The 27,088-nt window shown below is 34.2% G+C and overlaps 1 protein-coding gene across 1 annotated transcript in view; it reads right to left on the reverse strand.

The window, feature by feature from the left end:
- LOC148230991 (uncharacterized) overlaps positions 1 to 26,709 on the reverse strand; it is a 39,302-nt gene extending 12,593 nt beyond the window's left edge. Inside the window, exon 1 of the mRNA XM_088195056.1 lies at positions 26,478 to 26,709. The gene's annotated coding sequence lies outside the window, so the exon portion shown is untranslated. The remainder of the gene's footprint in view (positions 1 to 26,477) is intronic.
- Between the last annotated feature and the right edge of the window lie 379 nt (positions 26,710 to 27,088).

The raw sequence follows: 27,088 nt of genomic DNA on the forward strand, positions 1-27,088 counted from the left end.
GTACTTATAATGCGTGAGGGATCTGGTTATCAAAAAAAAGATGGAATTTCTTCATCCAGCTCGCAAATTAGAGGATAATCGATATGGTAAATCATCTCGGGAGGATTTCCGCTTAAGGAATAAGGGCCTCGCAAATTCGAAATGATGACCGAGGGAGAGTTTATCCCTTCGGTCGAGATTTCGGCGGAAGGAAAAAATGTAGCCACGAGAATTCACAAAAGCGAAGATATTTAGGGGGTGGCGGTGTACACACTGGAGGAGATAAGCGTCCGCTCAAAGGCGCTCTTTTTTCCCCGGCAAAGGCCTAGATCCGTGAAAAAAACGCGTATAATAGGAGACAGAGAAACGGCGCAATCTTCGGACGTGGCGACATAATTACAAAATTCAGTCACTCTCTTGTACAATATCGTAGCGGCGAAGAAACAACAAAATAATCGAGGTCTAGGCTTATAAGCCCAACCTCGACACAATTTTTTTGGAGACCAATTAAACGATCGGTAGTGTGATCCTTAATACAACGTAAAGGATTACGAGCTGTTAAATTATACGGTAAAAAACTAAGCCAAGATGATTCCCGATAATTTGATCGGTTCGCTCGCGTGTCAAGCGAGTGAACCAACAGCAATAATGGGTGCCATATTATACATCAGGTAAGCTGTAATTCAGCTGCGAACTGAGTGGTAGACGGGACGAGCTAGCCCCGAGGACAAAACGCCCTACAAATGAAGGTATGCGAGCATTTAGGGTTACCCACCCTTCCATCGAATTATAAATTTTAAAGTACACCTTTCAATCAAACCGCACATTATTCTGCCCCCATCATACTGTTGACTTTTTTATTTTCAAAGACTCACGATGAGAAGAAAAACTGTATGAAAAACCCCTCATACTAGTAAGTACAACAATATTATTACATATACATACATATGTATGAGATTTGATTAAAACGACTGCGGCGTACGAATCGCTTTGACTTCCTCAATTTAAACGCTCGTGTGTTCCTATGTGTAACCTTGGTACGATGGAATCATACGGAAAATTTTTCTTAAAAATATATAAAAAACGCCCGTGGGAATTGAGCATTCGCAGCCCTGGATTAAGTGCAACTAACAGTCGGTTTGCGTGATGATGCGACAGAATATGTATGCGCAGATGCCAAACATCGATGCATATTGCATCTTTAATCGCATCCCAATAAATTTAGCGCACGCATGACTGGATTATGCAGGCGTATAAATAAATATGCAACAGGCTCGATTAATATACATAGGCAAATTCATGGAAAAGCGAGCAGCGGAGACGCGAAAAAATCTCGTTTTACGGTCTGTGATACTGCCGCCGCCGCCGACCATTAAAGGCTCTTTGGGTGGCATCTCAGAGTAGACATGACGACTAAATTTCAACCGGAGAGGAATGTCGGCCGATCTGAGTAGAGACCATATCGGACCCGGACGATCGACTTACGTAATCCGTATTTGAGAGACTATGAATTCCTGTCCATTCCGCGGCTTTTGGCACCGTGCAGGTGTAACGGTACAAAATTAATCCTGCATACCGCGCGACTAGACGAGCATAGAGCACGTCGATATATAAAAAAAAATTATCATCCTACTAGCCATTGATACATAGCGTTTCTGAAAATTTTTATCAAAAACTGCAATACGGAGATTTTTAAAAATAAAAATTAACAGGGATCGTTTGATATGGGGTGAGGGGGCATCATCACATAGCATACCGTACCATATGGTCCGTCAGAACACTATTATTATCGACCCTAATTAATATACATGCTGCAGCGACTGAGTATTTAATTAAAATACAGCAAACTCTCCTCTAAATCTTCACAACGACACGAAAAATAACATTTTTTTATTCTTAGTTAATACCATCAATGATACATTTTTTACTCCGAGTCAATCAAATTAAATAATTACTTTTTTAATACATATCGACTGTCAAAGGTTAAAAAACTAAGTGGTTCATGTTAATTCCTTGTAATGAAGGAACAGTAAAAATATAGAATATTCAGTTCTTTTCTGTTTAATTTACATCATAGGTTCTCAAAGAGGGGAATGCAGGAGCCAGAGTGGCAAACAAACTTTTTGTACAAAAAAGAAGGTTGTGCGAAAATATTTTAGGCATTTTATATTTATAATAAAGTAAATATCGTTTGCAAAAAATGTTCTGTAAATAAATAAAAATATAATCTTTTAAAAGCGGCCGCTGTAATCGTTTTTTCCAGGTACTTTCTTATTTTGTTTCTTTTTAAATTGCGAATACTATTTATATATATATATATATATGTATATATATATACACATAAAATACGCCTTTTTAATTTTTATAAGTAGCACTGTATAAATAGCAAAAAAAATGTGTAAAAGTGTGCATTTTTTGTTTTATTTTATTAAATAATTTTATTTTCAATTTTTGTTTTTTGAAATTCTAAAATCACACAAGCTACATAAATATTTTTGTAAAATTTAAAATATTATATATGAAGCATTTATTATAAAAAAAGGTAGACGACGTGTTGATTAAGAATCTAAATATATAAATATAAATAGCACATAAAAACAGTATCTATAAATTCTTAAAAATATTTTTTTTATGAAAGTTGAATAAAAAACAATAACAGCGCTAAAAGGGCAATTTAAAAAATAATATATAACCCTTTCAACGCGAAGTCGATTCAGATAAATTCATGTTATTTTTCTAAATGATTTTAAACTATATATATGGTATTGTATTTTTTTTTTGCAAACCACAAAATATAGATGCCTCAAAACAATATTTAATAATCGCAGGAAGTATTAAAAAAATATGATTTGACAATAAAAATCTCCATAAGATCTAGAATGTGATGATTTCGAATCGAAAATGATAGCATGTCATCGGAATATAGTAGCGAAGAACCGCAAAAATAAAATTATTATTTAGTTTTTAATTATGTGTGTTTAAACACGTTCGCAGCGGATGACTCACATGTGAGTCTTTACATATGTCACACATTGAGCCTTGATAAGTTATTTTCAGGGAGGCGACAAAATATGTTAATATTGTTGCAGCCCTTTTTTATTTAAAATCGTTGCAATTTATAAAGAGATAAACCCAATCAACAACTGCTAAATAAGCAGTGAGACAAATTACAGCTTACAATATGTACGACCTTGCTCCATTTTTTTAATAATGCAATATTCTTTCTTGAAATTAGGAAAATTTAAAAAAACCTAATCTGTGATTATTATATAATTATCACTAATTCCGATCTCCTAGACACGACAAAAATTCATTTTGGCAAAGAAGACTGTTTATAGTCCTGCGATTCTTTCATTCAATCTTATGTAAAACACCGTATAACTATTATGGCAGCTTGAGCGTTATAGCAAATGTGTCAACGCTGGAGCCGTTTGTTACCTGGGATTGAGAAACGTCCGACGGACGGGCAGGTGAGCCGGTAGAAGTGGCAGTAGTAGTAGTAGTAGCTACAGGTATTTTACACGCAGTGACATTGGGTAAACTTTCACGTGGCGGCGAGGGCCTTTATTCGTGTGAACCGGGCCTTTGCCAGTGTCACTATGTGTGCACTAATAGCAAAAGCGGCAATGTCTACTGCTATAAGATGGCATATTGCTTACTTGCGGAGACTAGCTTTTGATATCAGAGGCCTTATAGGAACACGTGCCGCCACTGCCACTGGGCGGCGTGGGTGAAAATGTTGGCGAATGAAAGACAATGAGCGAGCAATTATTTTTCGGTCGCGATTGACGACCTCGATTTTGCATTGTTTTCGCGAGCGATAACTCTTCGTTATCGGCCTGAAACGACACCTGTAACACGGCCAATAACGCACGTTATGAACTATGAAAAAATAAGAAGCGTACATCATCGGCAGCTGTCAAAACAGGATCCGCGGCGCAATAGAGTTTATCGCGATAGGTCGCGATTCAGACCGGGCCAAGGTCCCGATTCAACCCTTTCCGGTCGCGAAAAACGACGCGCCTGAAAGACACACACACACCGAGCACGCATAGCAAACCTTGGACGGGCAGTCGAACGCCTCAATGCTGTGCCGTTACCTCTAACATCACTCTATTACCGCTCACATTTTTGCACAACACAATGCAAGGTTATTAACGAGTTGTGTGTGCCTCAGTATCGTTCTAAAACGGCTTTGAGGTGATCTTCTAGAATCTAGACGAAATACATAACAAAAAAAACGAATCGGGGGCTTATTTTAAAAATTACGTCATTTGGGGGGGGGGGGGCTGATGGGGCATTGATAAGTATATCGTGTGCTTTAGAGCTCATAGTAGGGGACGTAAGCCCAAACTTGGCATCTCTTTCTCAATTATGAATAATGATGAAATTAATAGCTCTCGAACTGACTGTGTTAACGCAAATAGAGTATAAGAATAATTGCAAAGAAATTAAAAAATATTTTTTTAATCGATTCATACAACTTTAATTAAATAAAATTAGGTCAATTTAAAATTTAATAATAAATATTTTAAGTGTACTTATTATATTTTTCTAAATGTATACGTTTTATATTTATAATTTTAATGTCACTGGTCACTTTTTATATTTTTTAACTGAGCATTAATATATAACATTAATTAAAAATATATGTTTCAACTTGTTCTGAATTGTCATGGTTCTGATTCAACATGTACAGTTTATTTATGGAATTGCATAAAAGGATACTCAGCAATGCATTTTTTCCTTTCTGTTGTAAGTTAGTATAAGTAATATTTAGCGAAGTTTGACATCGTTAATGATTAATTAATATGCTTGTAGTGAGAATACAAAAAAATTAGCGGACTTTGAACTATTTTTTTAATATCTTGCAATCATTGGTATCAAACAAATTGACACACATTCTTACGTCATTTCCCTCATTTGTGTTGTATTAATTAAGTATATTATATCACTCAATTAGAACAGTAATTCCATAAAATCAAGTTTGTCCAACTCTAACGATTGACTTGTTATTCATTTGACCTAACTGCAGCTAACATTACAATATACGTATATTGATAATTCTAAGCCCTTCAATTTGCAGTTTGTGTGCACACAATAATAATATAACGACACTGTTTGACAGCCGTCTGACAAGTGATACACACACGGATAACGGTCTCGCAAAACGATACACGCCGAGGCGTAACCGTGAATGTGGAGCCGCCGATAGAAAGTCAGGGGTTGCCATTGCGTGATCCGCTATAATTCACCGGCAAAGTTACGAGCCGAGTCGCATATAAAACTCGGCGGCCTAGACTAGACTCAAATTTTCAAGAGGCGTTCGCACCCCACGCGAAAAACAACACCGGTTTTAACACCTCGGTCGGATAAGGGTTGTTCGGATACATATTCATATATATATATATATAAAAAAAACAATTATAATAACAGTGTGTGACTTATCCCCCTTTCTTCGTAAGAGTTACACATTCCGATGTCTCAACAACACGTGGAAGATGATGCTGCTGCTGCTGCCGCACGGATCCGGCAGACTGGACGAGCTTTTTTTATGACACATATGCGTCCGAAGTAGTGTGTAGGTACATGCCGACCCCTCGATCGGCCGCGAACGGGTTAAACGCGTGAGAAAGTGAGCACGGCTAATTGCCGTTGAATAAAGCGAACGCTCTCAATTAAAATTCTTCTCTCGGCGCTACCGCCGCGGCTCACAATGCAAGATGAGAGCTTTTCTTCTATATGAAAATGAGAAAATCAATCGACGGGAAAACGTCATATGAATCGTTATTTTTGTCGTGTTACTATTTCGACGCGATGATGAGGCGCGTTAGTCATTCGGTCGAGTGTTCCGAATGGCAGGAATTACAGGAAAGATAAGGTTGCGGTCGAGGATGCAATGAGCAATGACTGAGGTGTATTTCCATATACGTACTAGGGATTTCTAAATTTATTTAAAAAGACTTCGTTTCACAAAACGAATAACTGTAGAAAATCGTTTAAATGAAATCGAACATCATCGCATCATTGACCGCAGCATAAAAAATGAGCATAGAATTCACCTCGCTGTCATCAAAGTAATTAAAAAAATACGAGATCGATACATAATTGATAATACTGCTGATATTCTATCATTAAGCTATTTTTAAATTAATGCAATGAAGAATATACGTGTCTGTTCTCATTGTAGCACTGACACGTAATCTCTAAATCGTATTGAAGATCTTTACAACTTTAATCGGTGTTTAATTTATATTTTCACGATTTTTTAAGATTTATTGGGGTGCCCCATTGTTAATACTGTTTAATCAGTTTGCATATATGTACATAATCGATGCAACTACTATGGGTGGTCGCGACAAAAATACACGAAATTAATATAGATGATACCGTGATATCATCTTTAACCTTTCAATATGAATTATCCGGCATTCTCAAAAATAAGATAAATAAAGATTCGCTATATTAATTAGCTTTACTGATGAAAATAATAATAATAAATAAGGTAGCGGATTGCGGAGTAGTTACATAAAGTAATTTTGATCGATAAAAAATGTGTTTAGAAAGGTATTAAATAAAATATTTATTTAAATACAAAAACTGCGATTTATATATTATATATATAAATATATTATATTATATTATATAAATAAATATTAAGTATAAATATATTATATTATATAAATAAATATATTATATTATATAAATAAATATTATATTATATAAATAAATATTATTTTATATATTATATTATATAAATAAATATTAAGTATAAATACAAAAAAAATAATTTACAATAGTATAATATTGCCCCATTTTAATTATTGTGCAACACTATTAAATATGTTAAATAAATTAGATAAACAAATGTTGCAAAAATTACAAAATAGGGCAATGAGAGTAATCTTAAATAAAAATAAATTAACTAATTGTAAAAGTATGATTGATAGATTAGAATGGTTGAATGTTCAAGAAATATTGAGTATGAATGTTTTAGTATTTATATATAAGTTAGAAAATAATATGTTACCAGAATATTTTAATAAGTATTTAATAAGAAATAAAGATGTACATAAATATAATACTAGAAATAGAGAAAATTTAAAGATAATTAAGTATAAGAAAACGAGTACGGCTAGGGGAATTATGTACGGAGGTTTTGATTTATATAATAGTCTTCCAAGAGAAATACGAAACAGCAAAAATATAACGGGTTTCATAAATGGAATAAAAAAACACCTTCGTACATATAGAAATAAATTATAATATTAAGTCTTTATTATTGTATATTTTTATTTTTTATTTCTGTTATGTATTTTTTATATATTTTTATATATGTTTGCTAAATTTGTTAGATGTAAAGATTAGCTATTAAGCTAAATAAATTAATAAAATAAATAAATAAATATAATATAAAAATCTCGATTCCGAGTCCTTAATAATCCTTAAGAATCTATTTAAGGCAAAGAAAGCAATTCAAAAAATCTTAATATATAAATAAAAAATATTCTATCCATGAACCATTAAAATAAAGGTCAATCCAAGTCTTTCTATTGTATATATGCGTAATAATAATAGTTTTGGTTAATTATAAAATAAAATAAAATCGCTTCCGTCTCCAGATCTAAACTGCGCAACGCGAATGACGTGGGAGGGATGGATACATACGTTCAGTATGTATCCATCTCTCCCACTCAGGGGTAGAAAAGCATTTCACCCTAATGAGTGATACGTCAATTGTAAGAACTTGAAATGCGCTTTATTTTGCATTGATATTGTATAAGCTATCAGCGTTTTACAACGTGTTGTGATATATGTACATACTTTATTGAAACAGATTTAGGCTTTAATGATTCGTAACATAAGCATTAAAAAACACTAGATAAATAAAGTGTTGTTGTTGCTATGTTATATAACATATTCTAATACGTGAAGCATAAAAAATAAAAATAATAAATGCTAATGAAACATCCAGCACATCCTGAAAAACATATTAACAGGATCATACCACATAATAAACAAGGTGATAATTACGCGACAAGTTAGCATTATCAATTCTAGAAAATGCTTGTAATAACATAAATTGACATTTGAACACATATAATCAATTTCGAATTTCCTGTATAGTTAAACAATGACAATAATTACTCTTGTTCTTGCAAGTAAAATTGATGAATATACATATAGCATATGCCAGATATTTGAGAAAAATGTAATATGTTTTAATCTTCTTATGTAACAAGAATGCCATCAAGAGAAGGTAGAAGTTATTCAAAAAAAAATATGTTCACATTTTTTGTATCAATATTCATCATCATCATCATATACGTACATTTTCACCAGTTTCTTACGATGGAATGGCTATTACGTAGTGCGATGATAATAGTTTGATTCAATCAGTCTATTTTCGAAGAAAAAATTCTCACAACCGAGTCCTCTCTCGTCTCCTCTGTGGAATGTCAGGAACCACAATGGGAGCGGCTCAGCATCACAAAACGGCGCAGAGAAAGAATTGTCTACGGCTGTGATAAATGGACGCTCGACACCAGATTTATGGGTTCTTAAAAAATGAACAGCATAATGCAACACCTCCTGGGAATGCCGCACAATTACGGTCCGGTTCGGTGATACTATTAAACGTCAATCATTTCTTACAATATAAATAATCCAAACAATGTACGAACCAACACTCGCCAGACACTGGTTAAAGCCGCTTGGCATACATCCAGCTGTTTCCGCGGGCGAGGTCGTCAATCGCCTGTATACGGAATTTATTTTTTGCCATGCTAGCAAAACACTCGGGTCTGTAACGTTATGATCTTAATTTTTATTCATGGCTAATGGACGATGTTTGATTAGAGATAGAGCGCAACGGAACGGTATACAAACAGACTAAACTATTTGTGTTTATCGAAACTAGTTGAAAGCGAGTCTATGTTACTTGTTGATGCTTATGATACTTTTCAAAATCATAAAAGAAAGTTATAGAATAGTAAGTTTGACTCAAACCCAGTTTAAATGTAGTATATTTGGTTTTGAACCAATATTCGAAGATCGCTATTTATTCATGATCTTTTCTAGCTAAAATAATCATCAGTAAGATTTTTTATTTCAGTCCCCATTAAATGATCTAGTTTTTATGATTTTCTAATTAACAAAAGTTTAATTTTATAAGTTCCAGACACATTTCCGTGACACATATCAGTGGCGGAGGGGGCGGGCCGCCCCGGGCGGCACTTGCTTGGGGACGGCATATTCGCGATAGGATCGTCTAGTGTGGTTCTTAACCCTGAATGCATTAAAACGTATATAAATCCACGAATAACAAGAGCTTAATAATAACAAATTTATTATTTTAAGAAATGCTGATTTTATGACCCTGCAAAAAAATGTATGGGGGGGGGGCGACAATTTTAAAGATCGCCCTGGGCGGCACATATCCTAGCTATGCGACTGCTGTAAAAATTTAATTTATTTCAAGCTAGGAAATCGAGAGTACACTGTATAAAAATATTTTAGCTGTATTCAGAAAAGTTTTTGAACATTTGCCACAATAATAAAAGGCAATTATATGCTATAAATAAGCTAATACATTTTACATGTAAAATAGGTTTTTAAATCTTTGTGGCAAAAAAAATAATTGATAAATTTGGCAATAACAAAAAAATATAATTAGCTTTAAAAGTAAAACGAAAAAACTCGGCTTTAAATTAATTTATTTTATTAAATCTTTCGTTGTAACCTTACAGGCGTAAGCCCAATACGTTACAACGAAGTAAATCTATACCAACTAAGTAAGTCAATCAGATATAATGAATATCTAAATGTAAATATTACCCACCAGACAGAGTCTGGGAATCGGTAACATCTATATTTATTATGTGTGATATAATTTATCATCAATAGATGTCACTGCAGCTGGGGCCGCATTTTTTTAAAATAAAAATTCGAGTACTACTGCCGGGGCTCGAACCCGCAACCTCTGAATTATTATTCTGAGACGTTACGGACTTCAATCATAAAAATGCAACTATTAAATAGTTTTAAGCATTTTTTAAAGCAAATGTGTGAAGAGTGGGAAAAATTAAATTTATGATTAATAAAAACGAGACACTGTTGGATGCTTTTAGCTGTTTTATTTTTGCTTGACTTATATTTGTGCATAATATGGCAACTTAAAAATGTGATTTTTTTTGAAAAAATAAAATATTGTGCATAATATGAGATAAGGGTTGACTCATTAATGGAAATTGACAGCTATGATTTTATAAATCCGTAGAAAGCCATACCTTGTGGTTTTGCTTGACGTATATTTGTGCATCTAGCGACTTAAAAAATGTGATTTTTTCGAAAATGAATAAAATTATTATGCATAATATGAGATAAGGGGTGACTCATTAATGGTCTGTTGTGCCCTCATCAGCGCTTCCAGAGACTGCAGCTCATTGAGCTACACAAAATTGAATTATTATTAACAATTTTTGGTACTGGTCATAATTGAGTGTGGCGCTATGATAATAAACAATCAAAATTGTTTTAAGTAAAAAATTAATAAGGTAATGTATTCGGGGATTCATTTGTTTAACCATTTTATTTCTTTACATGCAATTATAAATTGCAGAGAGTTATTAACGGGGTGTTCACTGTTCTGATCACTGTATTTATAAATATTTTTTTGATAGTATATGCATAAAACTTTTCCACAATGAAAGCTCTCTAAACTCGAATTAATAATTTGGTATGAAAAAAAATAATAATCAATATATTCATATCATTCGGCCATCACACATACGTATATAATATATAACACGCCACAGAGAAAGTTATTTAGCCGCGTCGTGTGACGACGATGATGATCATGATTCTACACCGCTCTAATAAAATTATTTTTAACGTCGCCAAGATTGAATGATTCCCTTGATAATGTATAAATACACCGGAGGAGCGGAAGAGGCGCAAATAATTAATTTGCTTATATATATTAAGGCTAGAATGTCCGCAGTGGCGTGGTGGTACAACGCGGAAAATCGCTACAGCTTTTCATCGCGGAAAAACTCGTTCCTCCCACAATATTTTGCGTGACCTGTCACAAAGAAAATGAGACCATTATACGTTTGCGCCGGCAACACTTACACTATTCCGATTTTGCGGGAAAATTAGATCGGAAATCGTGGCCATTAAAACGCCCAAAACATATCGATCGATCGAGCCGAGGCTTCGATGAATGTATTTTTGTGTATGCGTATTATAATATATACCGAATAAGTGTGTCAGTGTTGGCGAAGGTCGCCGTCAAAGTTTGCGAGCGCTTTTGAGGTTAACTGTGAATAAGTAATACGTTTCGTTAATGAAATGTTTTAAAATTTTATACGCACACACCAATAGAGACGAAACACAATGAACGCTATCGCTGACCGCAAGATAGAAAGGAACCGGAGAAATGACGAGCATGTAACAGAGAATGTATAAAAGTGAACGGGTTACACAAGTGTATCATTATTATTAGATCGCATCCGTTGAAAAGTCAACGGATAACTAAACTAACTGAAAATTCGATATATCTAACGACTATTTTTTTATTGTAAACGAAGTTAAATATATTTATAATTAGCTCAAATGTACGAACAAATTAGCAATACCAAAATACGGTTAACACATATGGAAGTGTACTAATGTACAATTATATTTTGAGTTAAAATCAAAATAGTAATATCAAAGAGCGGTTAGTATAACTGGCAATTTGTTCATGTACGAGAAATTAATGCTAATAATCCAACGTAACTGAGCGCTTGTCGTAAATTTCGAGTGCATGAAAGTAAGAGCATACGTCATAAACTAGAGCTTGTGGAATTAAAAATGTAAGTCAAAATACAAGATGGGGCAAATTAATTATTAAAAAAAATATATATTCGTAGCAAAGCTTTCTTATATTTCAACCCGGTATATTCGACAAATAAATATGCATACAGTTCCTATTTAAAGAAACAATTTAACAACAATCCATCCTGCAGCTTAATATATTATTTTTCTATGGAGTAGTGGATCTTTCACATTAACCAATAGCTCAATTTTCTCCAATAAAACATTACAAAATTATCATACGGATGAAGCAACATTAATTTTCCTGATCATGGGGGAAATTTGCTATCATTTTTTTCAAATTAACAACACAGTCTTGTGTGTGTCTACACACGAGCACGGCCAACTTTCACAATTGGTATTGATTTCCTTATATTTTGCGCTAGAGACCTCGTTATAAACGCAGTCGTATCCGATAGTGTTTGTTGCACAACGTTTCAAGGCTAGCTGCTAAACACACATGTTCCGCAAGGATTACTTGGCCAAAGCACTGGCGCAATTATCATATCGCGAACTTTTAAAGATGGCTCATCAATTTTGTTCTATGACCATCATACAATACAGAGAACGATTTACAAACAACTTAATGGTTTCGGAATTGAAGAGTGCATCGGGCGGATACGGCCCCTCCTACGCGGGCCACATAATTTAAAACATATGCGACATATTTATAGTGGCATGTGTGTTTTTCCCGATGGTTGAGGCAAGCATACACATGTAGTGTACGTACGTGGAAGCAGCAACGGCGGTAGTGATCGGGTCGGGTGTGAAATGATAAAGTGCCGTGACATGTGTGCCATTAGCCGATTCGCTTCGCCGTCGCAAGGTGCATTTATGAAGTCAGAGCATATATGATAAACACGTAACAATGGGATTTTTGCCCGTAACCGGTCCTCTCCTCGGTTCAAATCCCGACGAGCGGGTTTAATTAAACTCCGGCCCGACGAAGGCGCCGATAAACGGCGTACGTTACACGACAGACCAGGGGAAATCTTATATTTATATTCAACTACTGTATGTGTATTGTAATTAATTGGCCATTTAGTTAATGTAATGATACGAAAATTCCAATTCGTCATTATCGATAACGATTACAAACGATGGTGTAAAAAATATAGGCGTTTCATCACCGGTATTGTCTAGTAATTATGGTTTTCCAGTCGCGTCATAAGCTTTGGAGCTACTTAAAAAAAAATTTGACAGCAGTTGGGGTAAATAGCAAGACAGTACAATAAACTGATTACTTAAATATAATAACATATAAACACCTAGATCCGCGTATAACGCTTTGAAGTGAATAGTCTGGAAGGGAGATATTTAAAAAAAATATATTGATATTATAATACTGGAATATTAGAAAAGCGATAGTTTTATTTGTTTTTTTTATATGTTAAATTATATAAACATTTTTAACTGTTACGATGCTATCGAATAATACAATTGAGGACAATTTAAATGAGCAATATATAAAATAATTGTTCCATAAAACGAATTATTTGTGCATTACTGTTGTTAACACATTATGAATAACTCTCTGCAACGAATCATTTTCCGAAGAAAAAATGCACTAATAATTAATTTTATGGAACAAAATAATTCACTATTAAATCGCATTTTAAAACCGATACTATTAAAGATTATAAATACAAATAAAAATAAACTACTACAATACTCCGTTTCTATCCAAACTGTAGCGACTACTCTCAATATTCGCATAACACACTAATGTAAAACGACTAACGATATGACGCCAAAATTCCTTTCCTGCACAATTAACGCTTTAAAAACGGCATCTGACACGGTTTAACTGCAACTGGTATTTTTGCATGTCATTTCTAATGTAAAGTCAGTTTTCGAAATATTAATAATGTTTTGTATTTTTCATTCTAAAAAAAAAGTGTTTTTACTTAATTGCAAATATCTCCGGTTCTAAGTAGCCGATTGAAAATTATTTTATATCAAATTAAAGGTAATTAAATTGACTATCAACCGTTTATCTAACACTTTCCATTCAGATTATTGATTTAGGCAATTTTGGATAATTTTTAGCAAAATTTAAGAGGGAAAATTGATTGTACTGTGAATTACACAAATAAAAAAATTGTCTCGGTTTTTTTATGGGATATTGAAGTCCGTTCTATTACAAAGAAAATAAGCGGCTGTTAATCAAAATCGGTTTAAGCAAAAATTAAAATAAATTATGCGTATTCCAAAGAGATAATAATATATCACGGTGTACCACAGAAGTTTAATTGGCACCATTCCTTTTAATATTATATATTAATGATATAAATAATAATATAAATAAAAATGTAAAATACGTCTGTTTGCGGACGACACATTATTATATTGCATAGGTGATAATGTTAAATAAGTTATAGATAATTTAAAAAATGAATTAAATATAATTGAAATATGCTTAAAAATAATGAATGCAGGAGCAGTCATTCCACTTCAATCATCAGATTTGGTTAAGCCATGTTCATCAGCTTGAGTCTCCAAGAGTTAACTCATTCTTGTCCATAACGGCATTTTTTCAAATAGTAACTCAATAAAAAATAAACAATATTTTTACATTAGAAATAAATAGATCAAAATATTCGTGAGATAATTACAGAAAAAATTTAATCCAAGTCTGCTACTTTTTATTTATATATTGTAACTGCAGTTTTCGTGCACTGTTGACTCTATGCTACTACTGTTATAATACGAGTCGCGTTCTCGAGTCAAGGCCAAGCTTAGAATCAATTAAACGCATAAAACCTGATTTGTATATACATACATATAATCGATCATCAGCGAATCAATAAAGCGGAAACAGATTTACCATTGTACGCTATTGTGTGTCGCGATTGATCGCCAAAAAATGATAGTTAAAGGGTTTAACTCGGTAGAGAGCGTTATCGTTTGATCGTGTATTATTTAATCGTCTCCCGGTTGAACTTTAATTGTTTTGTGTTTGTTTGCGGCCCACCGTGACGCTGCCGCGTTAACCCTCTACCGGCCCGCCCACGCGCTCCACAGAAGATCCACTTTACGTCACCGCGAGCAGCTAAGTCTCAATAACGAGTGCTCTTCGGGCCGCACAAAGACGCTCGCTCACACTCGACCCATTGTTGCGTGTGTGTTTTGTTACATTAGAAAACGCTAATAAACATACCGGCGACAAATTGCGCGAGCTCGTTGTTTACGTATGTGCGGACGTTCCGGGAAAGACGCGGAGCGTTCCGGATCTTTCTCGGAACGCTGACGAGCCGGCCGGTTAGCCGGAACCGTTCGGGTTTTCCGATAATTTCGGCGCTGAACTTGGACAAGGTCTCTCGTGGGTGATTTCTGAAAATCGGTTCGATTTTCTTCTTTCTTGTGCGACCGAAGCTTTCGAAGCTTTTTGTTTACATAAAACTTGCACTTTATTTCGAGGTGCCCTCGTTTGGTACGTAAACATTAAAGACAAAGATTGCAATATCCGATTTGTTATTTACTATAATATGGTATTGTATATATTAATAAATCAACGGAAAGTACATTTAATATTTCCCATCGAAAATATAATTTAATAATTATATTCTAAAATGTACGAAACACGATGCCCACATATTGGTTATTATCTGATAATATCTAATACATATTTATAATTTCTTAAAAGCCTTAGACAACTAAAAATTTTATTATATAATGAATTGCGAATTTTAATAGTGTTTCACTAACATATTTCTAGCGCCTCAATTCATTTCGGATTTTATTTATATTTATTATTTACTGTAGAATCCGTAAATATAAAGAAATATCTGTTCCAAAAATTATTTCCTTAAAATTTTTAATACTTTTCTGTTATCGGGGGCCAAATGTTCTCACCAACGCTCAACTTTAAAAACGAATTTATGTATAAAAATGTTGTTGGCCATAAGTTTTAGGCTTTAATAGTTAACCAAAGAGTGGTATTTCTCAAAACAGACAAACAAATCACACAATGTGTTATATTATGTTTAAGTTAATATGCAAAAAATATTAAAAATATAAAGAAAATCGTGATAACAATCAGTGGTATCATAGATACATATTCAGATGACTCGCTTTTGATATGTCTCTAATTTAAATAACCTACAAGCGATGGCATTGCATACATGCAATGTATTGCTTAGGTTGTCAAGTTAAAGACATAGCATATTGTCGGTTAGGTCAGCTATCGCACGCATAAACCAATAAAGAAATTTTTGAGCACATTACAGTACATACTATGTACATACTTAACAGTTGATACATTCAGCCTTCGACTAACCAATTGCTCACGTTTTTAATGACCTTCTTTTACTTCCACACACACACGATCTACTGCATACAACATCACAATAATTAAAGATAAACCAAATTTATAAAACAGCAATAATCTAATCTTGTGCATATATTTCATATACGTATAATTTATGAATATCGCGTCGTTAGCAGTGACCTTGATATTTATCGGACCCGTATATACACTACAATACAAAATATACATATAAATTCGAATCACAATAACAATAATAATATGAAAATTGTGATATCGTAATATAACACAAATTAAACTGATTTTAACGGTCACGGGATACGATTGACTTAATTAATTTAAGGGTTAAATTATATGCGTTACTGGATATTTTATTGTAAGAGTTCTGAGTACCTGTAATTGAACATCAAGTTCATTATGACTATCAAAACGATTTTTTCAGTGACAGCGTATATTTTTTGCTCGTTCATAAAATCATTATAAACAGAAACACGTTGGCGTTGAATTCCAGAAGCAGTTTAAATCGTACAAAATAAACATAGCACTTTGTTGATACGGCCATTTTAAACATACACTACAAGCAAGGCGTTGAAATGCCAGTGTTGCCAATCAATTAAAAACATTTTTGCGATATCGCCGTACATGTACGGTAATCGATATTGCACTGTTTTAAGGTACTCCGAATAATTAAATATTTATATAATATATAACTGAGGAAATAATAAATAAAAGACATTATAAATATGTAATATTTTTTTATAAATTTGATTTAATATAAATGATATAGAAAACAATACTAATAAATTAAAGAGTACAAAATAAATGAACATAACAAAAATATTTTATATTAATTTTATAAAAAATATTGAGAGCCTCTAAATTAATACAAAAAAATATTAAAAATAAATTAAAGCAATACTATAATAATAAATGAATAATCACTACTCAAGGGGTTAAACGCTTGTATACTAAATCCGATTTAATAAAGTAGATTTTTTTTATATTGTCCATTATAGCGATCATGATTTTCGCGCAGAAGTCTGCTCGTCAAAAGTGCGTCCACCTCGGCCGGAGAAGAATGAAAAGGACCGAGTTGAAGAAAAGAAGAGTCCCACTGAGATAAATGGCGTGAACATGGCGCGTTACGTGATCGCCTCGTCAATGACCGCCAAACGGCGACCTCCGTCGGGCGTCCTCTCTCGCTTTGTTTACCAGCGTCATCTCGAGACTCGATCTCGCCGAGAAAAGCTGCTCCTATGTTGTATGCATGTAGGAGGCGGCCTGCCGGCCTGGTAGCAAAAAAGTTGCCCTCCTAAACGACACATGCAAGGGTCATGTCTATCAAAAAAATTATCGTAACCAAATAGGGGAGCGACGCGCACACAGGTGAGCATCCAGAGAGATAAACTTGCCAGTAATAAATATTCAAAAACAAACTATGGAAATTTTCGTTGCGATAAAACCATGCTAAACGATAAGAGGCAGTCAGTGTGCTGAATAAAAATTTATTAGATAATAACAAGTGGTTATGCGCGGTGTAAAATTTCAAGATTTTATGCGTTCTTTATCGAACGATTTTGAAATTACACTCCCACTCTTATGTTTATATAATCCACTATATTACTATAATAACACAACTTGACATTTGAACATATGTTTATAATATTGCAATTTCCTGCTAAGCGTTAAACAATGACGTTATTGACTAAAAAATGCGGTTAAAGAAGTTCTTGCAAGTAAAATCAATATTTAAAGCACTAGTGTCTGCATCTTATGCCACACACACACATTCACATTCTTTTCCAAAACTTAAAACCAGTGACTCTAATATGTTCATCTTGAACTCAATCATAAAATCATAAACTGAAATTTAAAAGAAAATCTACCATACATTGATGACATTAAGTATAGTATCGATAAAAAAGTCACTTAATTTTTTAATGATGCAAAAATCATTCAATCAAAGTAAACCACTTTTTTTCCTTCTTCTTTGAGTTTACACATAAAGCCATCAAGCAATATACGAGTTCCAAATAAAAATCTCTAAACTGCGAGTTGGCGATATTTAATAAAAATAATTTAAAATACACGAAACACGATGTTTGACATTGATCTGTGTTCTACTATATTTTATAATAATTTAAAATATTATTAGCCCATGAATCAAATTAAAAATGTATTATAAAGATTAATTTTAATTATATCTGCTGCAGACAGACTTAAAATTAAACTTAGGAGATTAAAAAAAATCAATTCCAACTATTGAGAACTCGGATAAATGAATAATTTTTGAAATTTCGGCATATACAAAGTGTTTTTTTTTCTTCATTATTTTGTTTTTCGGCTATTATAAATAACAAAAAGGCACAATTGGGCTGTAGATAATGCGGCGTTACATAGAATAAAAAATGACTACCTGCGCTGCTGTAACATAAAAAAATATTTTTGGAGATTTGGAGAAATGTGATAAACGAGTTAGATATACATATATTCGAATATCGAATAGTTAATATATTAAAATATTTTTTATAGTTAGTTACATTAGCAAAATTTTGTGTCCAGCGCGTAAAGCCGAAATTATGAGCCCATAGAGCGAAAAATCTGCCAGTGTTATAAAATATTTGCCTTTTGAATCCAAAAATTTGGGCAATTATCGCAAAAAAATGTACGGGAAATCGCTTAAAGAGTAGTTTTCAAACCTTTAACCAAATTATTAGTATGGTCAAATATGTTTTAATATTCGATTTGATCGATATTTTTATGAATATTATTAATAAACATATTTATTGAATGTCTACTAACAGCTGACACTTAAATTAGGTTACGTAATAATTTGTTACGCAATGATTTGTCATCATATTGATATTTAATAATAATAATATATGTTTATATTTAACCTAAATTAATAAAGCACTCCACTACTATCGAGTCTCAACACACGCAAACATTTTTATTATTAAGTCGCATTGTTTGAACAACTATTAAGTCGGCCGTCGATACGGCTCTCTCTCTCACCCCTTGTCTGTATTTATTCCACATGTAAATCACCCGCGGCGATTCCTTCCCTTAAAAGCCAACCTGTATACAATATTCACCCCTCTTCGCTTCCAAAGCATCCCTCTTTTGCTCCCATACCCCGCGTTTGATATCGCGGAGAGCCTTTCGCCGATTATAAACTTGAAAAATACATTAAAAATCGAAATAGTATTTATAACTTAAATCCAACATAAACAGTATAAAGCGACCCTTTAAATAAAATAAAAACTCACCCGCGAAACCCTACAAGAGTTAAACGCCGGCTTAACGATGAAAGCGCATAGACTGAACGAGCGTTTTATCCGAACGCGTATTCCGAACGTGCGGCAGACAAAGAGTGGCACAGGGCGCATGACGCGCTCGGACTATCTGCTCTGTTATCGATATACATACGCGAGTATCGAGTGAAAAAAAATAAGATCGATCCTTATTGTGACGTAATCTCAAATTGAGCCTCACCAACTTCGTGAGAAATTGTCAATTAATACGAGATTGCGATCGGAGATCGAAATCGTCACGCAACGATACGTTTATTATAACAGTTTTTCGTACGTTTCCGCCCGCAGTTCAATTCGAAAATTGATTCCGAAGAAAAAAAATACGATATGAATACTTTATTATATACGCTACACACAGAGATAGATACGTAGGTAGATTTACGTGTACGTGGTGTGTGTCTGTGTGTGTGTTTAGAATCGACGATGAGAATTTTCACGGCGGCGGAGATTGAACCGGCGACCTATTTGTATTTATGTATATGTATAACGATAATATAACGTGAACGAGTATAATTAATTCGAAACGGCGCGTTTAAAAGTAGCCTCGGAATGAGTTGTTTGAAATTAGTTTAGTTCAAAAGGCGTTAATTATTGTTATCTAATCTAGTGTTGGCAAAACGAATTGATCCGCCGTTAAAATATGGTTGTTTTAGTTAATTAGTTTTAAGAATTACGTGACGCTATATTTCAAGAATCTATAATTAGCATTCTTGTAAATTTACTATAATAACAAAAATATGATTTTCTTAATAATTATTATCGTTTATTAATAGTACTACTTTAAAATCAAAAATGTTTGGCTACACGTGGTAAGAATCTTCGATTCGAATCCTGACATTGAACTCATTGACTTTTCCAATACGGTCTAATTGTATCCTATCGACATCTTTCAATCGGGTTTTCTTTGTTTACTAGTGGTCCACAAGCAAATAGTGCGATTTTCTTCGAAGTGGGTCAAATAAAATCTGACCTTACGAACGAACATTGAGCGACATTTTCGATAAATATAAATACAACAGTATCTTTTTTCTAATTGCGCAACGATGATCATTAAATAAATAATAAATGTTGACTGTCAGTTATAATATTCACCATAGTATATTTTATTTTAAAAGTCAGTGCGCAAAAACATCGCTCAACGCGTGATCAACATTCTCTTAAATTTCAGCCCTGTGTAAGTAATACACAGGGCGGTATTGTTGTTTTTTCAAAAGATTATTACCAGACAGCCCCCTTTCTCCATTGTTATAGTTACATACAATATATTTATTATAACCCTTACCATTGTTTTTAATTGCAATTATTTTTCAAAATAATACTGTTTTTTTTATTAAAAAAAATTAATTCTGAGTATATTTTTTACAAAATAGAGTGTAGAGTCAAATATGTAATACAATAAATATTATTCATATTTAACAAATGGACGAAACAACAATAATTTTGGGGTTCAAATGTTCGTTTAGGTTATAATAGACCGCTAATGACCGAAATTTTAATATATTCACAATTTTCGTGTTCAATAAATTATTTTATAATCAAATTTTTGGCTTATTAAATGGCATGTTCACAGAAGGCCCAGAGCAATATTAGTTGTTATTAGGTCAAAGTTTATATTGACGATGATTCAATATAAACTTTGGAAATGGTAATCATTAATTATTTTTTTAATAAAATTTGACCACCTGTAAGTTCAAAGCTTATATTAAAATTGACGCACTGATCGTACGAGGAAAATGTCTTACGCGTATATCATGTTTTTCATGCCGGCTAGTGCGTACCGTACGTGACAATAGACAGAATAAGCTAAAAAAATTACAACAGCCACTCGAAACTTTCTGCAAGTGTTATTAAAATATAATAAATGGTACAAAAGATATTTGACAAAAAACAACACACCAAGAACTTTTAATTTTAACGCACTAGGTTGTTTTTTAAATTATTGAGAGTTGCGAAATGTCCATTTGCTATTTAATATAATGGTTTGGGTTTGAACAGAGTGAGAAACATACTAGGGAGTAACAACTGACGTGGCACCGTATTAATTAACAAATTCTGAAAAATAAAATTAATTTGAAAAAAAAATATCGCACCATTCGCCCTTTTAAAAAAAATAATTTAACCTGTTCAGTGCTAAGCGTACATATGGATACGAGCGTTGCCAAGCGTGCGCCCGTGTACAAGCATATCTTTGTTTTCATAAGAAAATATTTGTCAATGTTATCGAATCAACTAAAATTAATCGAATAAGCGCAGTAGTCGCGGAAACGATTCCGATTAAAATATCAACCACAGCGCGTCATACATTCATAGGACAGCGCAATTCGCGTTGACTGTTGTTGCCGTTAATATTTTTTACCGTTTGTTGCCTCGCAGCATTTTTTTCGCCGCCGTGCGAAGTGAAAGCGAAAACGCGCCGTGTCAAACGCCTCTTCGGGACCGTTCTTCTCCGAGACGCTTCGCCCCACACTTCGCCGCTCCGAATTGTTTCTCGAGAAAAAATTCCGAGATCAATTAGCGGCGACCTGTTGTTATCGCGCGACAGATAACAGCCGATAAATTGATACGCGGCGGTCGGCGGAGACGAGACGCACGCACACCACTACCGGATTACGGCACGCGCGATTCGTGTGTGTGAAAACAATTGCGCTACACAGCCACAGTATTTAAAAATATTGTGCTGCTCGTCTACGTCAAAAAAGCTAATAGTTAAAATGATTTGAGTAGCTGGCCATATAATATTTTCTATAATGGTGAGGTGTCCCTTAAAATTTAATTATGTAATTAAACATTAATGAGCTATATGGTATTGAAAATTAATATAATTAATTACATTTCGCAATAATGACCATGTGATGTCTAGTGTTACGCCGAAAATAGATTGTGTATCCTTATCGTCTTAGGACTTACTTTAACTTGTGAGAGATGCCCCAGATTAAATGCCCCAAAATAGGGAAATTTGTTAATAAAAATAACACTGATGAATGATGCTATATATTATAAGTCGTATAATGTAATATTGATAATATCTTGCATATCTTACTATGGGTGAAAATTATTCAATCATGCTATAAAAATATCACAAACGTCTCAAGAAAAGTTTACAACTCGACTATATAATGCACATTTTATAAATACTTTTAAACTAAACTTAATATATTTACAAATTACTCGTTTGATTATGTGACGCTACATATCAATTGAATTTGTGTAACACCATTCAGATGGAACGAATCGAATTAATTCATAAATTAGCGCTGACACGCAATAGTTCTCGCCTGGCTATACAAACATCACATGTTTTGCAATCGATCCTATTGTTTTATATAGACACTAATAGCTACTACCTACTATTATAATGCATGTTCTATGCGACTCTTTTTTCAATCGCCCAATCGCACACATAATATCAAAAGTGTTCCATGCACAATTTTCTAGATTCTAGAGTTTTGCGCGTTGACCTCCATAGGCACGACCAGAAATTTGTAACAACGCCGTTTTGACCTCAAACTCGAACCCCTCTACCACCACTTTGCGCCATAACCTTCGCGCCACCGCCGTATCAACTTTTGAGTCGCGATCGCGAACGGTCATCAATCATATTGAATACCGTATGCAACCACCGAATAACTATCACATCCGCTAAGCCAGCCTTGCGTCCGATGACAGTCCGATATAACGACACAGGTAAACACGGGTAAACGACCGGCCTCGCCTACAATCAAAATCTTTACGACATTGAACAGCGTCGATTATTGGCGTCTTGGCCGACCGAGGACCTTTCGATTCCGAGGATGCCACGATAAGGGTCAAGAAACGTCCAATTGCGTGTGTTTGGTAATGGAAGAAAAGCTTGATGCGCGATAATACATCCAATCCAGTTTACATGCCCTTATCTTTTTATTCTGGAAAGTCGTGTAAACACAGCGGGGGACGCCACACAGGTTTTTGATAAAGAAAAAAAACTGATAAACACACGCGCGCACTGAGATAATATACAAATGAAAGTCACCGAAGTAAAGAGGCGCACTAGCGATTTATTATAAAGAAAATCGACCCAATCAATCAAATCGAATTTCATAACGATTAGGTGCTGTAGATAGATAGACGCTTGGCCTAAATATCGAAAACGAAGAGAACATACGTGACGAAACATTTTTTATATTATGTATTTTTACGTATGCGGCCCAGCGATCAAGTGCCATTTTTTGCGATCAAAAATCAAAATAAATCGCATTACGTTGACCTCAGATTGTTCCCGAATAACGAGATTATTTACCAGTGACAAAGTAACGTCACGCGTGACGTATTTTCTGCGTACGTGTTTTCGTTTTCGTCGCTAGTTATTGAATAATAAATGATTAAGTGTGTAATATTTTGCAATTTAACGTACACGTAAATACATAACTGATATTTTTGACCATCGCCAACAGTCGTTCGTTACGTACACGCAATTAATTGGCTAAGAAGTTCATTAAGAAAAATAACATAAAATCATAAAAAGTATGCCAAATGATTTTTGATACTGCACAGTGCAGTTAAAAAATGAAGACCACTATATACGTTTTCTTTCACGTTTAGAATCCGTATATTGCACAATACGCTTTAGTTTTCACTCAAAGTGAATTAGCATACGAAATTCACTTTTGAATGAGAGTCGTGATGCACGGAATCCAAATATGAACGAAAATAAATCGACGGTCGCAGTGAAAACCCATTTTAAACCTTCTATTACAATGCTACAAAATAAATAGTTACTTATTACATACCTATCAATGTTCTAAAGTGAATATAGGCTGATTATTTAAAAAAAATGTTAGCGGATATAAAGAACAGGAGAAAATAAAGTTTAATTATTTCAACATTACAAAATGTGTAGTTACACAATTTTACTATTAAAAAACGAAAAAAATCTGCGTAAAATGCATGTATTTAATCGATAGAAAAGTTAATCAAAAATTTAAATAATAAATGATCAGTAACACGAATAACAATAAATGAAACGATCGATTTATAATTAAAAATTAGCTGCGGTACCTCGCGCCAGTGAGGAACTGACAGCTAGTAATTATAAAAGGCCAGTAACTTTTTTCATGAACGGTCAGTAAAGCTCTAATTGTGGCAATACCGAAACTAATTAATCACACACATATTATATATGTTAAAAAAATATTTTTCAATTTCAATATTCAATTAATGTATAGCACATATTACGATTATTTGTTAAAGTACAACAAACCATTTATTTTATATATATAAAAAAACAGACCGTTAACAATTTCTGACTGTTTATTTAAATGACCAATGAAAAATTGACCAACGTGCATTTACGGCGATATCGCGCAGTGTTGAAGATGTTCACTTAAAAAAAAACAACCAAACTACATAAAAAAAAGCAGTACCGATAACAGGAAAATACCGATTTTAGAATACAAATATTACACGGTCGTTTTTTACGGAGAAATTGCACAAACTACCTTTTAATTTAAAATATATTATTAAAAGAAATACTTGGATTAATATATTGCGTTTTTATAAAAATCTGAATGGGGTTAATTTAATTTGTAGGCCATTCAGTCAGCACATGGGAGTATTTTTGTTTATGTACGGAAAAGGTTTATTTATATAAAAGGCAGATACTTATTATTGACCATTTAATATAATTAAGTTCCTGAGTAAATAATATACTAATTTTTTGTACAGTTTTGCTTGTGCAATGAACTTATTATAGTAATTAAAATTATTAAAAAGTTAATAAAAGGTAGAACATATCTGAAGTTGATAAAAATTACACTTTCGGGTCTACTTTTAATTGCGCCACACGCCACTTTCACATATGAAATTCACTTTTTTTATATTTAGCACGCTCTAGCGTCGAGATTTAGAATTATTTTTATTGTGTTAAAATTATTAAATTTATTATATTATTATTAAATCTGCATTTGAAGTTGTTGCGCCGATATGAAAAGACATCAACGTAACAGCAGCATACATAGCTATTGGGAAACGGTAACGTGACGTCATAAACATTCTCGGCGAAGCGCTGCTCCCCGATCCGTGGGAATACTTCGATTGGAAAAATAGTAATTGTATAATGAGCCTCCGTGTAATTTATCCAGTGGAGTATAGCGCGAAGAACAGTTATCCGAAGAGCAGCAACAGCAGCAGCGGCGGAGAGTAGATTTTCATTTTGAATCGATTCAGTTGCGAAAATCGGCGACGGCGTTACGTTTTCACCTGCAGTGGTGATTCGGTGAAAGTTTCCTCCGAAATCACCGCGAGAGTCTAATTTGCATACGATACGCGCGCAGATAAGATATTCGGGGTAAACAACCCAAACAAGGCTGGCAGCAGCTGACAATCGGCGCCGATAAGCTGATAAGCGAGAGCATACGTCACACGCACGAAAGTGACGTCACACGCGCGAAAAAGTCGCGTATCGGTCAAACGTGTTGCGCCTTCGTGCCGAGCGATGGCGCCACGGTCGCTCACAGCGGACGAGAAACGTCACGACTCGACGAAAAACTAACTTTTGAATATTTATTTTTAATTTTTAAATTGCAAAATATAACACTAAATAAATTCAAAACTCGAAACGGGAAACCGGCTATTTATTTTTTGTGGCGCGAAATTCAAATTTACTCGCGCGGTAGACGCGAGCGCTAAATCGGGCGTCAACTTTTCGAACTACACAAAGCAACAAACACTGTTTGAATTGATTTTTTTTAAATAACGCACTAACACAATTTGGCCACAACTAATCAAATCTAATTTGAATCATCGATGAATATCGATTAATTAATAAATTCGCATTAATCATGAATTCAAATTCAAACGCAATTAGAAATAATTTAAATAACTGATTCACTTGTTCATGTTGGCACTCGATCTAGCACTCGTCGATCTATTCGAATAATTCAATATAAATATTTTCACTTGTTTATTCACGACATAAAATCACTTTTTTGCGTGATTCGCGCGACACTTTCGACACTTTGCACTAGATTTTTCGCGTATATTTTTTGTCGTTGTTTATAAGGGTTGTTTGTTTTGTTATTTACCTCGATGTTCGCGGTGTTGCTGTTGAAGTAAAATTCCTTCAGTCGCGTTTCGCACGCGAATCCATGTGAGAAGTGTTCGAACGCACAAAAGTTGCAAAACAATAGTAGTGTCACTGTCACTCGCGTTCGCGTCGGCCGCGGGCGACAGCGGCGCGCGCGCTACTGATATCGCACGACTGCTCCGGCCGCAGCTCTACACACAACCCACCTAGCCAGAGGACGGCGCGCTACTGAAGAGCAGTGTCGAGCCCCCCCACCACGCGGCCGCAACGCACACACGGACGCGCCCCCACCCCGCGCGGCACACGCGCGCCGCGCACGCACACCGTCGACGCTATTTGGACATGTTTCACTATCATAATCGGCCGCTAATCAAATCACACGCACACACTTATGCATGTATGTTGTGTACAGAGATGCGCCCGCGCAATCTTTTCCTTTTTTCCGTTTTCGCGCGACCATAGACAATAAACACGCGTCGGCTGACACTTGCGGTTTCCGCTGTAGCGACGCGAGCTCTTCATTCCGTAACAGCTGTTACAATGTTTGTAAGGGTATTTTTCATGATAATTTCGAATGATATGAAATGCGAACTTTGGTAGTTCAGTATT

Source organism: Plectrocnemia conspersa, unplaced genomic scaffold, assembly GCF_051122295.1.
Source record: "Plectrocnemia conspersa isolate PC_06_02 unplaced genomic scaffold, ASM5112229v1 ptg000010l, whole genome shotgun sequence".
NCBI lineage: Eukaryota > Metazoa > Arthropoda > Insecta > Trichoptera > Polycentropodidae > Plectrocnemia > Plectrocnemia conspersa.